The 18,246-nt window shown below is 29.6% G+C and overlaps 1 pseudogene; it reads right to left on the bottom strand.

Annotated features, from left to right (window-relative positions):
• Window positions 1-8,043: 8,043 nt before the first annotated feature.
• Window positions 8,044-9,707, bottom strand: LOC131605985 (putative glucose-6-phosphate 1-epimerase; annotated as a pseudogene).
• Between the last annotated feature and the right edge of the window lie 8,539 nt (window positions 9,708-18,246).

The raw sequence follows: 18,246 nt of genomic DNA, 5'->3' as shown, positions 1-18,246 counted from the left end.
TTCCTCATATTTATCAAAATTATTAAAACTTTTGAAATATAATCACAAATTGCAACAATCCCCCACATATTTCAAAAGTTCAAAAGAAAATTAAAAAGTAATTTCCTGGATTAACATCATGAGTGTGATGCATCAAACTAGTGTAGCAAGCTATATGAACTAGTCCTAGAATGATAGTACTTAACATACAGTGAAGTTGGTGTAGCAAGCTATATGAACCAAAAACACTTTACGTATGTTAGAGGTCTACCACCCACATCACACCCCCACAATTCTTGTTGTTGACGCTGTGGTGCGCTAATAGGCCATGCGCGTGCCTGGTTATTTTCATGAGTGCTCTAGAGATTTCGCCAAGATCTCATACAAGCGGCCCCACTCAACACTCATATAGGTGATTTCATCAAGTGTATGCTGCAAATCATACGCCACCAATAAAGGATATGAAATTCATTAAAAGTTATATAAACTTATCCTCTCAATAATGCAGTGTCTAGCACTTTCTCACTTACACCATAGAAAAAGGACACAAGCAAAAATTAATTGTATAATTTTTGGTGCTAGCAGAACTAACAATTGACTTGTTCTTACCCATATGAACCTTTTTCATGGGATCTCCAGTCACAAAGGTTGGGTTCCCATCACTTGTTAGTTTCAATTGGCTTAAGTCCAATTTCCTTCCGATGTGTTACAAATTTATTTCATCCTAGGGATTTGTCAAAGGATCAACTATCATCTGACTTCATATAAATAGAGGGTATTACCTCATTATTCAGTAGCTACTTTAATCACAAAGGAGGAAGTCACAATTTTTCTTCCTAAAAAATATTGACTAAGACGTCTCTAAGTCAATGAATCTCAAATATTACTCAAGTTTTAATATTAAACTTGGTCCCCATAATTAAATTTACACAGGTCTGCTTATATGACTTATAAGCGACATCGTTATTTCTCTATAAAAATAAACATAAATCTATTTAAGATTTTACTATAAAGGTGTGCTTGAATGTTTTTCAAATGACAACACCCCCACAATGAAAAATAGTTTCACATTTAGTTTTATTCTTATTTAAATCATATATTAACATCAATGTATTATTGTAATACATTGGATCATCCACACTATAAGAATTGTCACAATTATCACTTAAAATATATCATATATCATGTGATTAAAACTCACCATATGTATATTTTTCACAATACTCAATAAATAATAAATAATAAACAATACAAATTTTTTTCCCCACATTGAGAACAATATTATCTCAAGTTTCTATAATTATTATATCTTATAAACTTTTCAAAAATGTATCAATAATAATAATCACGTTTTGTTTCATTTGTTTTTCTCATTCATATCATATATTCAAAAATAATTTAATCACTCAATAAAATAATTAAATAATACTATTTGATAATGAAATAAAATATTTCCATTTTGTTATTCATACTTGCATAATCACGTCAAATAAAAGTCTCCTAATATTATATACCCCACAATAAAATATATTTTGGACAAAACCAAAAGTATATCACAATTCTACACTTTTAACACAATTCATTATTAAGATTAAATAATATTAATTAATTTATATTTAATTAATATCAATGAAAGTTAATACTTGATTCAAAACTACTAAAATACATTAAGTTAATAAATGTATTATCATTAACATCTAAATTAATTTCAATATCACAAATAATTCTTCATATATAAACCTAGCACAAAACTCCATATAAATAGATAGTTCATATCTATTAAGTTACAAATTACAAATAGAAATAAACACGCGTCCATAATTTTAGAGATGTGCCACTTTTGATACTCTAACAAAATTATCCAATCTCAACACAATTTCAATAAACATTATTATATTCACAAAATAAATTTTTTATTTAATTATAAATATTCACTATTCTTGTAAAATTAAATGAAATACACAACGTATTTAATTTATAGACATAGTTAAAAAAAAATATTAATAATATAATGTGTTGGAATTCAAATAGGAAACAATTTATGACACACATATTTAACACACGAGCATTATAATATAGGTATGAAAATCAGATTCACAGTCATTCTTTGTATTTTTTATTTTATTTTAATTTAGATATATGATTTTAACTATATAAGTTTATTTAAATAGATTAAAAAAAATTAAATCTACATTTCATAATCTTCATTTATTTATCAATAATTGTGTTTCTAATATCACAAAATAAATTTAATAAATATTTAATTTATTCACTAATTCATAGAAATTAAATTAATTATATATTAGAAAGACATTAATTCACCATCAATATGTATCTAATGTAGGAATAATGGCAATAATATCCTACAATATGTTTCTAACTGTCTGTTTCTAACGGTAATATAAACTAGTCAAAGGAGAATTTATTTACTTACTTTTATTATATAAAAACATTATTTTCATGTGATAGCATAATATTAATGCAATAATGAATATAATAATTTATATTAATATTTAAAAAATAATATCAAAAAATTTAGATAACAAAGACTTATAACAGCAATAAAATAAAATTTTAATTATATATACATCAATAACACTTTTCATTTCTTTCTCAATAAAGATAACATATTATATAACAATAACAATGAATATTAGAAAAATAAACAAAACCATATATAATTCATTCCAATGATGTAGAAATTTTTTTTAATCCAAATAAAAAGAATTCATTTTGTTTTCTCATCAAAAGAAAATTCTGTTAATCATAATTTTAGTATTTCTATCATTTGTCTAGCAAATTATAAAACAACATAAATAATAGCATACTTTTACGTAAAACAAAATGTCAAACAAAAACTTAAACAAGGATAGTTTTCAAATATCATTATATACTAACATGAACAAAATTATTTTCACATATTATATTACTAGTGACAAATAACATTAAAATCTTTAGAATCACAATCACAACCATTCTTTAGCAATTATTGGGAAAAAATCATGACAATATAACATAAGTTTGAATAATATATAGAACCTGAATTGGTTTATCAACATCAACCATGACAAATGATAAATCCTTAAGATTGTTGTATATTATGTCCACCCATGCAACTTGATTCCATCTTCTTGAAATGATTAATCTTTTTCCTACAAAATAATAAATAATTATGTTGATCACAAAAAAATGATGTAATTAATTTCAATTAAATATGAATTTTGCATATGTTTTTTTTTTTTTTTTGGAGAATAGATATTTTTTATTCCATAAAAACAATGAAAGTACAGTCGATCCAACAGGATCCAGACAGTTCACGCAACAATCAAAGTACCAAAACCAACAACAACAAAATTAAAGCTTCTAATCCCTACGCAGCAACTCTACATGGCCCTGGAGTTTCTTATATCCTCTACCCCGAATATAAACAATATGTTTTTTTTTTTATTATTAACTCCTCTTATTATTTGATTAATATAATAATTAAACAATAATGATAAAGATTTATGTTAAAAATAATAATGCTAAAGAACACGTACGATACTCATCAACAATAAAATTAGGTGAATCATTCTAAGTTTATATCACAAGATTTCATTATATATTTTCATGATCTATGACATATAAAAATAACCACAAGTTAATTAATTCGTTTTTAACTTTATTTAATTAATTTTTATATAATAAATATTTTATTTTTCTTTTGCACAATTCATAAGCAAAAACAAAAATATTATCGTAGAAGAAAAACTTACTTGGATTTCACAGAGTCAAATGTTATAGAATTTTCTATTATGCTATCATCTTTTTCTCTCACGAAACAAAATCCCTTCCAAACCTTATACCATCGTTTTTACTACTAGCAAAAATAAATCCTTAAGATTGTTGAAGAAATTTAACCACCACTATAACTCGATCATCTCTTCTCAGAATAAGAACCATTGAACCTGCAAAATAATAAGTCATTACATAAACCTGAGGCGTGTAAGTACACTGTCCTTAAGGATTTATCCGCCTCATAAGCGCAAATCCCCCAGGATTCAACAGGCTCTTCTCAGATTCTTAATAAGACTCTGAGGAATCAGAACAACAAGAAAAATATTGACCGGGAGATGAAACCAGGAAAAAATAAAGGATAGAAGGAAAAAGAAACTTGGTCATGTTCTTTTCATCTGATATAAAAATAAGGGAGTTATTATATATGGGAGAGAGAGAGAGAGAGAAAGAGAGAGAGGAAAAATGAGTCAAGGATTGACTAAGTCAAGTCAATCGGTTACACATCATAAATAAAATGAATAATAATTAAAAAAAAAATATTTCCTCATATTTATCAAAATTATTAAAACTTTTGAAATATAATCACAAATTGCAACATAAATGACAGAACCTAACCATCTCCAAGAGTCCTTCATTTGGATTCTGGTGACAATAAGCTCATATCAAATATTAATCCCAATGATAAACCAAAAAAAACAGGTGGATTGATTTTTTCTGGAAATAATAATAAGAGAGTGTTAAGATTTTGGCTTTTTAAATTGATATACTAATATTATCAAACATTTTTTATTGCTATGAATATAAATTATTAAACTAGTGACATTCATTTTGTAATCTAAGTCTATTTTCAAAATAAGAAAACATACTTTAATAGCTCCTCTATTTTCATTGTTAGCTTATAGAAAAAAAAAGTATGCACTGATTTTACACCGTAAATCAATCAGACGTGTGTATTTAATCAAGTTAGACTGTTAATTTAAAAATACTGATATGACATGGTCGAATGTTATAATTCTATTGGATAATGGTGTAAAATTAGTTTACACTGACATTACACTACCTTTAACCTCGTGTCTTAAATTCATTTAAAGAGAATTAAAACTATTTCATATTTTAACCTTCCTATTCAACCTTATAGGTAAGATAATCAAACTTCACATTTAGTTATATGAGATTATGTAATTTTATATTTACAAGAACTAAATACGATGATAGTATTAAATTAAAAACTTTTTATCTATAACAATAAAGAATAAAATAAATTCTATAAGCGACTATAAAGGAGTACTCAAACATGATTAAACATAAAGTAAAGTATATAAATGTTAACATAAGTTAAGCCAAGAAATAACTAAAAGAAATTTGAACATATTATTTAAACTAATGTAGCAACAATACCAACATGACCCAACAGAAACTATATTTTTACAAAGATACAATTATAAAATGATGATATTTCTAAAGCAAATGTGTGTCCTATATATAGCCAGAATCGTAAGACCTTAAAATTCTATATCGTCTAGATAAGTATAATATAAAAACAACATTTTTGAAAGCGGAATGGGAACACAATCATGTTTACCTAAGATTTTAATCTCAAACAAGTGTTACTTGCTTTATTTTTTTTCTTCTAGTTGGGATTCTTCCTCTTTTCTTTTACCAGCAACAAAACCGCATTTGTAGAGTTATTGTTAGAAGATTCATTTGTGTCAAAACAAGAAGAAAAAAAAAGAAAAAAAAATAGAAATTAAAAAAATAGTTGAAGACAAATGAAATATCAAACAAATAGTTTATAATGATGATTTTTCTCGTCGTCAAAGTTCAAAGTAGTAATCAATGGAATTGATAAATAGTTTATGGTTTATGTTGTAGTATATAATTAGTCCATAAAATACTTAAATATTACCAAATTTTATAAAATTAATTTTCAAAAGAAGTGCTATATGGCACCAGCAGTTTGTTCCATAATTTATTATTACTAGAAAATAAAGTATATAAACTAAAATAAAGATAAAACTTTTTGTCATGATCTATATACTATAATTTAACTAAAAAATTTATAGAAAAACTCTCTCACTAGTACAAAAATGTTAATTTACACCCGTTTTTAATTAAATTTACACCCATTATTTTTAATAAAAATCGGGTGTATATCCACAGGGTGAGAAATGTCTAACGCTTTTACACCCATTATTTTTAACAAAAATTGGGTGTAATTTGGCGTAATTACGTTTTTAATTACACCCTATTTTAATAAAAATCGGGTGTAATTACGTTTTTAATTACACCTTGTTTTAATAAAAATCGGGTGTAATTGGGCATAATTACGTTTTTAATTACAGTCTATTTTAATAAAAATTGGGTGTAATTGAACATAATTACGTTTTTAATTACACCCTGTTTTAGTAAAAATTGGGCGTAATTACGTTTTAATTACACCCTGTTTTAATTAAAATCGGGTGTAATTGGGCGTAATTACGTTTTAATTACACCCTGTTTTAATTAAAATCGGGTGTAGATACGTTCTTAATTACACCCTATTTTAATAAAAATCGAGTGTAAATACGCCTTTTATGAATGAACAATTATATTATATTTAAATCTATTTACACCCTATTTCATATACACCATTTAGTTATATTTCATTTTCAGTCATAATATTGCAAATACTATAAAATCACACACATAAAAATCATATTTTAACTAAGTCAAAATATTTTTAATATTAACCAAAAAGTATACAAAATCATGTCCATTCATAATATTTCAAGTACTATAAAATCATACACATAAAAATTATATTTTAACCAAGTCATAACACTTTCTTCATATATAATTTTACGCCATACTTGACGGTTAGCTTCGGTGTTCTCTAGTCCAATTGAATCCAACCGCTTTCCACATGTAGCATTGGATTCATCCATGGCCAAAATACCACGTCCTGGAGAAGCAATTGCTTTCCACAAATCGATCCGGAGGAAGACCTTCTACATTCGTGTACACCGACTTCATCTTCTCAAGCAAAGTCTACAAAATTATTCATTATATAGCAATTCAGAGCCACACAACAAACCTCTAATTTCTTAAAAACTACGAGGTTAAAAACTGTTTTACCGTTTTGCCAGCCTTGTCAATCCCTAAAATGAGTACATGAAGCTCTAACTTGTTGAACATGTACTGCCAAAGTCCATAAAATAATGAAAACATCCTTTGTTGAGAATGTTATCACAAAAAGTGGCAAGAAGTTCTGCACTAGAGTTTACAGCAACACCTTTGTTGCAAAAGACCTCAAAAGCCTCTTTAAGAGCCTATATGATTTTCAGATTCACCAAAACTAGATGATTTTCAATCCCACCGGAAACAAGTTCATAGCCTTTCTCACTCAGAGCCTGCAATATATTCAGTGTTAATTAATACACAACAAATTAATCTCTTTGGTCCAACAAGGAGACTGGCTCTTGTGTTGATTGACTCCAATATCTATGAGAAGAGACTGCCGAGATATCCTTTCTAATGTACCTGTGCAAATAATCCATAAACACAAACAAACACAAACTCACCTTTTTCATTTCTTGTCATACTTTGCTTTTAACTACACTATGCACACATGTATGATCAATGTAGTGGGCAAATTGTTAGTTATTTTATTCCATTCACTCACTAAAAACTGCCATATTCTCATGCAGTTTCATATTGATGTGAATGGGGTTCAGTTGAGTTCTCCGTGGATATTGGCCATAAGTGAGAGTGTATCTTAAACGTGGATATTGGCCATAAGTGAGAGTGTATCTTAAACTTATCTAGTTTCAGTCTTCCAGTAGTTATTTGAAATAATTTAATTAAAAACACAATTATATATATTTGACTAAATAGAATTTTCATTCCTTGGGCAAGTAAATAGTTTAATCATGTAATACTGTTTTCACTAACATATTAAATATTTCAACTATAGTAATTACTTTGATTTTTTTACCGACTAATTACTTAGATATATATTAGTAAGTTGTATATAGAACCCAAGAACAATCAACAACGGCAACAAGAGAAAGTTGAAGGTACACAAATTGAACTTGGATTTTTCCATTCTAGAACATGAAAAAGAGAAGAAAAAAACATTGAAATATACTCACAGAATTTTGAGATTTTTAAGATGAGTAAGTTCTCTTGGGATAGGCCCTGTGAGCTTATTATGGTTTAAGCTTCTACAAAACACGATCAATGCAAAAAGTAATGACAAAATGATTACTTTCACAAGTTTAAGAGAAAAGTATATGCAATAAAATTATCTTAAAAATTATCCTTGTATAAAGCATGAAAGCTGAAATCCCATATAGCACGACTATAAGAATTATCCTTCAGTTCTAAAGTTACAACGGGATTTCCTTCCACATTCTCAGAATCACCAACAGTCCAATCCAAATTCCTCGCAAACTCTTTCTTCAATTTCCCTTTTTCTCTTCATTAGAATATCATAGTTTTCATATATAAATACATTGTCACTCTATATAAGTTCCTCACAAAATTCACTCATAACAAAAACAACAACAACAATTCCTACACAAATTGTTTCATTAATATGGGATCCAACATTTCCAATATAGAGTCTGTTGTTGCTGAGAGATCATCACACCCATCTACCATCCTCACCTTCCATTCCAGTGCTAAATGGAAGGCTCACTTTGAGGCTTCCAAACAAACAAACAAGCTGGTAATAATTAAGTTTTTAAAATCATCTTTTCTATAATTTTCTTATTTTTGGGCTGAAATTCTTGTATTTAATAAAATGGTTTAATATTTTTTTCTTATTTCTTTAAAGATGGTGATCGACTTCGCGGCTGCATGGTGTGGACCATGCAAACACATGAATTCAGTTATCAAAGAATTTGCTGCAAAATACAAAGATGTTGAGTTCATTAAGATTGATGTGGATGAGTTAATGGTATAGTAATTTCTTTTAATTATCTTAATTTTTATTTATATATTTATATGCAACATTTTTATTAATATTAAATGACATTTAATGGAAACAGGAGGTGGCAAGTGCATTTCAGGTGCAAGCAATGCCAACATTTATTCTAATTAAGAATGGAAAAGTGGCTGTAAAGAATACAACCAAGCATATGTTTTAACAAGTTATCACACAAACTAGGAATTTCAAATAATGGAAGCACCGAAGTTGCCATTTCTATTTTCACTAAGCTACATAAACCAACATTTAAGCAGTTACTCCAAAACCAATTAGCCATCGAAGATTCTTGTATTTGAATTGACACATGCAACCTTAAAAAACAAAATAACATAAACTACAAGACACAAGCATTGAATAAAGGAAGATACCTGTTGAATTGCACCAGGACCAAACTCCAGAAAGCAATGTGGAATTCCTCCACTGTTCATTAAAATAACTAATCAAAAGAGTCTAGTCTGTGTTTCATAGTAAAAAATAGAAAATTCATAAAAACTAAGAACCTTATTGGTTTCTTCTTATTGAAAACAGCATCAGGACGAACAAATAGAAGGTCTTTGCCACTAGGAACTTTCTAAGAGGTAATGCAACCACCAAACAAGTATATTTCAGCCTCACTGCAACCAATCAAGCACAAATTCAACACATCAATTCTACTTGACCATTAACTTCAAAAAAACAAACACAAAAAAAGCATAGAATTACGCACCTACCAGCCGGAGAAGAGAGAACGAGTTTTGGCAATTTCTCCTCACCTTCTGTAACCTTCACTCCCAAAGTAGCTGCTTCTTTGTTTCCGAAACTCGCACATACCATTCCACTACATCGCAAAAAAACAAACTGTTAATCGATTAATCATCACAAGCACCCAAAAAATTGGAAGAGAAATGAAAAAGTATGAATGAAATTTGAGTAACCTGTTATATCGACGACGATTCTGAAAGCTGACTGAGTTCACACAAAGTGCCATAGAAGCCATAGCCATTTCTTTCCAAAATTTCAACCACAATAGAATATTTTTTTCATTTTTCTTTTCTTCATTTTATATATACAATGCATGGTTGTTACTTGAAACTTGTTATCCATTTGTCTCGTACCCGCGGAAACTCGGATATTCCACTTAACAGAATCAATCACCATACATGAACATAAAGAGACATACCTAAGATGAAGACCACAACCGAACCCTAAATCTGTACCCTTCAGTGAAAGAGAAAACACCACGGTTGAACACTAAATCATTTTGTAGATGAAGTTTCGCCGCCAGAATCATTACTGTGCTGCCAGAAGAAAAACAACTGTCGGTTGCAAGAACTGACTTCGACATCATCCTCTTCCGATAATAGTGAAATCGACATCAATGGTGAGAGAATCCTCTTTCGATAGCCGTCAAAAATGGAGACGGTGATCAAAAATTTAAGAATTTTGCAGATGAATTGTTAGGCGAGAGAGGTGAGAAATCGCAGTTTAGGGTTTAATGGGGTGAGAGTGTTTTTTGTGAGAGGAGAACATTGAGTGAATGTTGTGAAATGAGTTAAGGAGATTTGGGTTTTGACTTTCGATGAATCTGGGAATGATCAATTTCAATTATTAGTAAACTTGAGCTTTAACCAAACACAGTCAAAATCAACAATCCAAAAATTGGTGAAACACGCTATGGCTTTAACCAAACACAGTCAAAATCAACAATCCAAAAATTGGTGAAACACGCTATGGATTTCTGAAAATGCAAAACCACAGTTAATTATTAGAAACCTGAAATGGAACAAACATGCATCGAATTTGGGAATGGAAGAAGCTTACGAGGTGGGGAGGCTGAAAGAAACGGTGGCGGCGACTGGGTGTAAAACGTACACGGGAGCGAGAAGAGAACGCGCTGAGAACGTCACTGTTTTTCGGCGAAATGAGAGTGAGCGAGTGAGCGAGAAGAGAGCTTACGACCGAATGAATGTGGTTTAGTGAAAGGAAATCAAACTTAGCTGAAACCCGAAATCACAATTGCCATTGCCTGAAGCAGCGCGCGAGTGAAAAATGGGTTTGCTGAAAGAGAGTGAAAAATGGGTTTGCTGGAAGAGTTGAATAGAAAATAGAGAAAGTGTTTTATTATATTTAAAGTATAATGTTTCAACTAATAAAGAGTTTTAGTATAATGTTTAAAGTATTTTATTTATCTAATAAATTTCGACCTATAGACTATATAGTTTGAGTTATAAAATTAAATGATTTTTTTCCATATAAATTTACACCTATTTTTTTTTTAAAGGGAGTAATTAAAATTTGATTATAATAATATTTTCAATTTAAACCCGTTTTTAGAAAATAGGGTGTATATTGTCACCTAATAATGTTTAAAATAACATTTTATTTACAAAATTGCCATTGCATTTCTGATTTACACCCGTTTTTAGTATATTGGGTGTAAATTTTAAAATTATATTAATCTTTTTGTACTAGTGTCTGTTCAATTTACAAACAGAATCTCGCTGGTATAAAATATTTTATTCCTTATCTCAATTTATATATTTCTTCTTCTTTAAACAACAAATTTAATCAAAATAACAAATCATTGATACAAGATGCACCAAATTCTTCTATTTTCTTATTAAAAAATTATTAGTAATTTGAGAAATAATAACTCCATAATACATTAATGTAATAATGACAAAAATTAAGGCTCTTTTATATTTCTATAATATACAATTTCTCTGTTTTATTTTCTTTTTAAATTTACTGAATAATCAATATATTTGATTTGTTTATAGATTAAATATATTAATTATTTAATAAACTTAAAAAATGAGTTGTTTCTTATAAAATAACATAGGTAATATAACATTTATTTTCTTACTACTCTGCATGATATCAAGGGTCATATATTTAATAAATGAAGAATTTTTGTACGATATATTGGGGTGATGTAGATGTAGTTGTGTTATTTCTAAATAAAATGCATGATTCACAAAGTCGTATTTAATGTATGAGAATGATGAAATTTATTAGGTGCGATTATTTAATATTAAAATTTATTTTTTATTTAAAAATAAATGACATGTTTATTGGCCTAAATATATTTTTGGTATCCCTATTTTTAAATTTTTTTTTTTAGTTTTCTATAAAAAATACTTAACATTTTGATTCGTATTTAAACTTTATTTTGTTTTTTTATCCTTTTAAATTTGATTAGTTAACAACTTAATTTATTATGAAGCAATGCTACGTCGACATTAAAAAAAGTGACATCAATATTTACATGGGCTGGAAATGAATCGAGTTGAATCCGTCTCAGCTCAGTTTGACTCATTAAGAATTGACCGAGTTCGAGTTTGAATTCTTGACGAACTTTTTTTTTGTTCAAACTTGACTTGTTAAGAATTGGCCGAATTTTAGTTCGAGTTCGAGTTTATCACGAACTTTTTTCAGCTTAAACTCGACTTGTTAGAAATTCACGAAGATTTCAGTTCAACTCGTTAGGTTTATCTTGTTAGGTTCAACTCGCTTATTTCACAGACTTAAAATATTTCTTAAATAAAAATATAGAAATAAAATAAAAGTTATAAGATTGAAATTTATACGATGTTAATTTTATTTGTATAATTATTTATAGAAATATTTTGCTCACTTGAGAATATAAATAATCAATTAAAATCGTTAGATTAAAATAAAATATGATACTAAGATGTAGAGCAAGTCTTTAAACCTACTCTTAAAGACAATATAATCTATCTCATATATAATCGAATTGACTCATGAACCTAACGAGCCAAACTATGTATAGTTCAAGTTCAACTCATCAAGCTAACGAATTTAGTTTTTAGCCCATACTGAGCTCATTTGGTTCATGAACCTAGCTCAACGATTTAATTTTCGAATCGAGTTTTGAACTATTTTCGAGTTAGTTTGGTTCATTGCCAGCCCTATTTACATATACACACACAATGTTCATTATATTTATACGGTGGATAGTAAAAAAAATTCAAACTTTTTTTTAAATAAAAAATATTATTTTGTAACGCAATTATAAGATTGTGTCATTAACCAATTTCAGAATTGCATCAACTATATGATATTAACCACTTATTTTACTTATAATACATTTACCAATTGATGTACTTCATTAACCAATAAAATACTTTTTTTTTTCAATAAGAAATGGTATTAATCACAAGAAGGATACACAAAGCAAACAATTACCCCTTTATACAAGATATAGGTAAAACGTTCCAGTAATGAAAATTACAAGCCGTAAAAGAATCATTAACTGATATAAACCACTTCCAAGAAACGAGTACAATAGCACTATAACATTCATCAAAGTTAAAGACATAACCTTTGAACAAGATGGCGTTTCTCATCACCCACAAATTCCACAAAACCGCTTATCTTATCAAAGTGATCCAAAAAACTCCTCAACTCAACATTTGACAATAAATGACTAACATACATAATATTAACCATTTTCAAACATTAAATTATAAAATGCATTAACAATCTTTATATTATAATGACCAACTTTATTTTACTTGTAGCACCCCAATTTTTGCCCTATGCATTTCGTTCGTTTAGGCATGCCACATTCATATTCAAAAATTGACTTTTAGTCAACAAAAATGTGTATAGCATTTGTGCGTCCATTTACATCTCATTTTGAAAAAAAATCGAAAAAATATATACTACATTTATTACATGTATTTTTATTCGATTTTCATCGTTAAGTTGTTTTTTGTTTGTTTGTTCACCTTTTACTAATCTTTGTGATTGTTATAATTTTAATTTTAATTCAATTTAGACTTTAAGTTGAATTTTTATTAAAATTTAAATCGATTTGCTATCACTTTGTTTTTTCTGTTTTATTTCTATCTTTTTAGGAGAAGTCCATATACAATTCAAGATTCAAGGCCCAATTGTCATTTGGTGGTCCAAGCCATGAAATTAAATCTAAATTTAAACTTTTTTGAGTCAAGAGGATTTTTATGTGGGGACCCATGTGGAATGTCTTTCACGTTTCATAACATACTGCAGGAGGTTTTCTTTTACTTTGACATTTCCTCCACTTTTTACACTACGGACAAACCATAGCAAATTTGTGCAATTCCACTATTCTGCTCCCTCTCCACCAGCCTGCAAAGCCGCCCAAAAACCTGCACCCTTGCTGTCCAAAATCCCTGCTATACCGGTCCCCCATGCCATGCCAAACACAAGACTCCAAACATTGCATAGAAATGGTAGGACAAATCCCTGCATACAAAAAACAACAAAATCAATATCACAGATGGGTTCAAAGTTTTCAAACATCCCCCCAAAACATATTGCATTGTGTCTATAAGAGAAAAGGAGGGGGGTCACGAAAATCCACCAGAAAAACTCTGCAAAAATTTCTCCCTGAATCACTCTCAAACTTTCTGCAGAAACTCAAAACCTCTCCTTCAAATCTCACCACCGTTGCCACAAAACACTAAACCTATACACTCCAACTCATACAGAATCCTCTGCCCAGAAACCTTAAATACACATTATCTAAACCTTCATCACCAAACACATCAATCTCCCCACAAACCGTAAACACAACAACGGTACCTAAACCAAACCTCACCCTCACTCACGCAAATCCTCGGTTTCAAACGAGAACGAATGACAGAAATTCCCAGCATACGTCAACAAACACAAAAGACCAAGAATAGGAGATGAAGCATAAGAAGCAGTAGAAACGAGGGACACTGTACCTGAGTGGATTCGTCACCTCCGAGAACGTTCGGAGTTGGTATTTGTTTTTGATTCCTCTAAAACTATCATGAACCGTTAGCTTGTAATGTCTGAATCGTTACTTGAATCTTGTTCGCATTCTGGATTTTTTTATTTGCGTTATTCTTGAAATATTGGATGTTTGTTTGTTGTGTATGTGAATCCCTTTTGATTGTTGGTCGGAATCTGAGCTGAGAACAGAGAGAGAACCGTGAGAGGTCGAGAGATATATATGTCGCGTTGTTCTTTGTTCACGCGAGGTTATTGAGAGAGAGGACTGAGATTGAGCAGGAGATGAGAGTGTGAAGATCGTGAATAGAAACAGACAAGATAGGGTTTGTGGTTTACAACCCGTCTGTATAAGGAGGAGGGCGGATCCGTGTCTGAACCGGTCCGGCCCAAGCCCTTGTTTTATTGTTTTTTATTTTAGGTCCAAATGGGCCTAACACCTTGGCCCGAGTTTGCTAATTTCACCCCTACAGCACAATCCATTTTAACATCACTACCACCAATGTTCTAATGCACCCCCCATGTTTTATTTTTTGTTTTGAGCCCATTTATGTTTTTTCTTCATTTTATTTTTTCTCCACTTTAGTTTTATATTAGTACTTGTTTTATTTTCTAATATAATAAAAATACAAAAACATGTTTTATTTAGATTTTATTTTTCATATTAAAACAAAACCCAAAAATATTTCATTAGACTTTATTTTAATATCAAAACATCAAAAATATATTAGTTTTATTGTCCATATTAAAAATACCAAAAAAACATTAGTTTAATTTCAATCCTTCAATAAATAACCTTGGTCTAACGCCAAGGCGATTTCAATAATTTCTCGATCCAACGTCGAGCTTCTTCTTTTTGAAAACTCTTTTTTCTTTTTAAACCATACCGAAAGATCGAGTGACAAGAAGTGTACACCTCTTGAATACCTCGATTCTTTTGGATTAACACTTTTTTTAAAATCCATTAATTAATCAAAGTGATTAAGTGACAAGAAGTGAACACCTCTTGAATACCTTGATCCTTTGAATCAAAATACTTTAATAAAACCAAGAGATCATGTGACAAGGGGTGAACACCTCTTGAATACCTTGATCTTTTGAATCAAAATATATTAATTAAATCAAAGTGATTAAGTGACAAGGGGTGAACACCTCTTGAATACCTTCGATCCTTTGAATCAAACAATAAAATGCTTTCTTAAATAAATCGAGAAATCAAGTGACAAGAAGTGCACACCTCTTGAATACCTTGATTTTCTTGAACCAAAACTCTTTAATTAATCAAAGTGATCCTGTGACAAGAAGTGCACACCTCTTGAATACCTTGATCTTTTGAATCTAAAACACTTAATCAAACCAAAAGGTCCTGTGACAAGGGGTGAACACCTCTTGAATACCTTGATCTTTTGAATTAAAATACATTAATCAAACCGAAAGATCTTGTGACAAGAAGTGCACACCTCTTGAATACCTTGATCTTTTGAAACAAATTAATTAACAAGGACAACAAGTGACAATGGGGCTCGCTCCTGTTCAATACCTTGGGTAAAGACGCGCTAGGTAAACACCTATGCTCAATCCTTTGCTAAACGTCCCTTTAAAACACAATCTCAATTCCATTCAACCTTTTTGCCTTATGGCTTTTAAAACTCTTTCTCATAAACGAGACACTTAGTCAATTTTCAATACGAACATACTTCCACATGTGAAGATCGAATATCTTCCACTCGAATGCGATGATGGCCAAAATCATGTCTTATCTTGATTTAGTTATCCATTCTTGTAGTGATCTCATATCCATGTGCGCGTAGTATTTCCATTTGAAAGCGATCGAGTACCTCTCGCTAAAATCAACCAACAAAACTTTTCGTGGTTCTAGCCCGAACTACGATTGCTCTGACTTTCCCATTGCACTAGGGAATACGTAGGCACAAGATACAAACGTCTTGGCGAGCATAATAATAAAAAAATCATTTCTTTTTCTTCATAATAATAAAAAATCTTTTGTTTTTCTTCATAATAATAAAAACCCTAAAAAACTTTTCTTTCATATTTTCTCGATTAATAAGCTAAAGAACACAAACATTACGCTAACACTCAAACACGAAACTAACTAAATGGGTCCCATCGAGTACGATGGAGGTGAGGGGTGCTAATACCTTCCCCTTGCTTAACCGACTCCCGAACCCTAATTTGGTTACGAACGACCATCTTATCCATCCTTTTTCATTTCATGGGTTTTATCGATATTTTCCCTTCCCTTTCCTCTTACCGTAAAAAAATAGTATTGGGAGATGTTTATATCAATACCATAATTCATTGTTTATGTGATAAAGAACAAATTGTATTGACCACAATCAATGTCGCAATATCTGTATTGACCAAAATTGCAAAAGTTTTTACGTAATCGTAGCGCGACCACATTTGTTTTTTTTTCGGCAATGAGATTAATAATAAGAGTACAAGGGATATTCGCCCGATTACAACAATTACATCGGACTCAAAAGACCAACGAACTATGGTGGCAAAATAAATAGAGACCATGTCTTACCAACTTTGACAAATATTTTATAAAATCTTACTTAGTCACAACTGAACTTGTCAATTTTTGAGTTGTATGTGGTAGTCGTCATTACACGCGCTCAAAGGCGATCTTACTAATCCTATGCATGTGAGACATAACAGTAACATGAGCTTTTGGAGAACCGTATGATAATGCTATAACAATAACAGTCAACACTAATGAGTAATAACAACTCAACACGATAGAGACAGATAGAGAAAGAAAGTTAAGTAAAAACATTTACTACTAAATTGCCAATATGATTGTTAGCCTGTTAGGGGATGTTTCCCTCCAACCTATCTGTTTCATAATATGGGAGCGGATGAATTGGATTTTAGTGGACTCTCATCCGGTAATTGCGCGAGTTTCCATGTGAACCAACATAAGTAACATGAATAACCAAATCATTATACATATTTACCAACCTTTGTTTCTTATCGCTTTGCCTTTTCTAGCCAAGATAAACTTACTACCATACTCTCTTATAAACATTCATATTTGTAGGGTACAACAACTACGAGATATATGACTCCTTTTTGCAATAAATAGCCCAGGCTTTCTAACTATTCATGTTAGCATAAATATCTTCATCATCATTTTTTGAAATATTCTCATCATTATTATATTAATGGTGTCTCAAGTTTTCAGAAGTTTCTTGTAGATTAAATACAATTTAATCATAGAAAAATAAATAGGTGTTCTATTTAATTATTTATTAAATTCTATTTAACTATAGTTTACTCCTGACAAATTTGAAGACCCGTGCGATAATCTATCTTGCACGTTCTCAAAGACGGCTCAGAAATTAATATCTGACGGTTACGGATCCGTTGGCACCAGGTGTAAGTCTAAAAGACTTACACTAAATCTCATCGGTTAAAAGAATTGATCAAACAGTCATATTAAATAAAATTATATATATATATATATATATATATATATATATATATATATATATATATATATATATATATTCTATTATTTCTCCAAAAAATTAGGTTATTTATAAGATCGTTAGATCGAATGCTATTAACGGTTGAAATTTGAAGAAAGTCTTTTTAAATTACACTTGGTGTGAAATATATATATATATATATATATATATATATATATATATATATATATATATATATATATATATATATATATATATATATATATATATATATATATATATATATATAAATAACGGTCATATTAAATAAAATAACAA

This window comes from Vicia villosa, linkage group LG5 (genome assembly GCF_029867415.1).
Source record: "Vicia villosa cultivar HV-30 ecotype Madison, WI linkage group LG5, Vvil1.0, whole genome shotgun sequence".
Classification (NCBI taxonomy): domain Eukaryota; kingdom Viridiplantae; phylum Streptophyta; class Magnoliopsida; order Fabales; family Fabaceae; genus Vicia; species Vicia villosa.
Note: the sequence above shows the minus strand (reverse complement) of the source record. Positions and strands in the feature narration are given on the sequence as shown.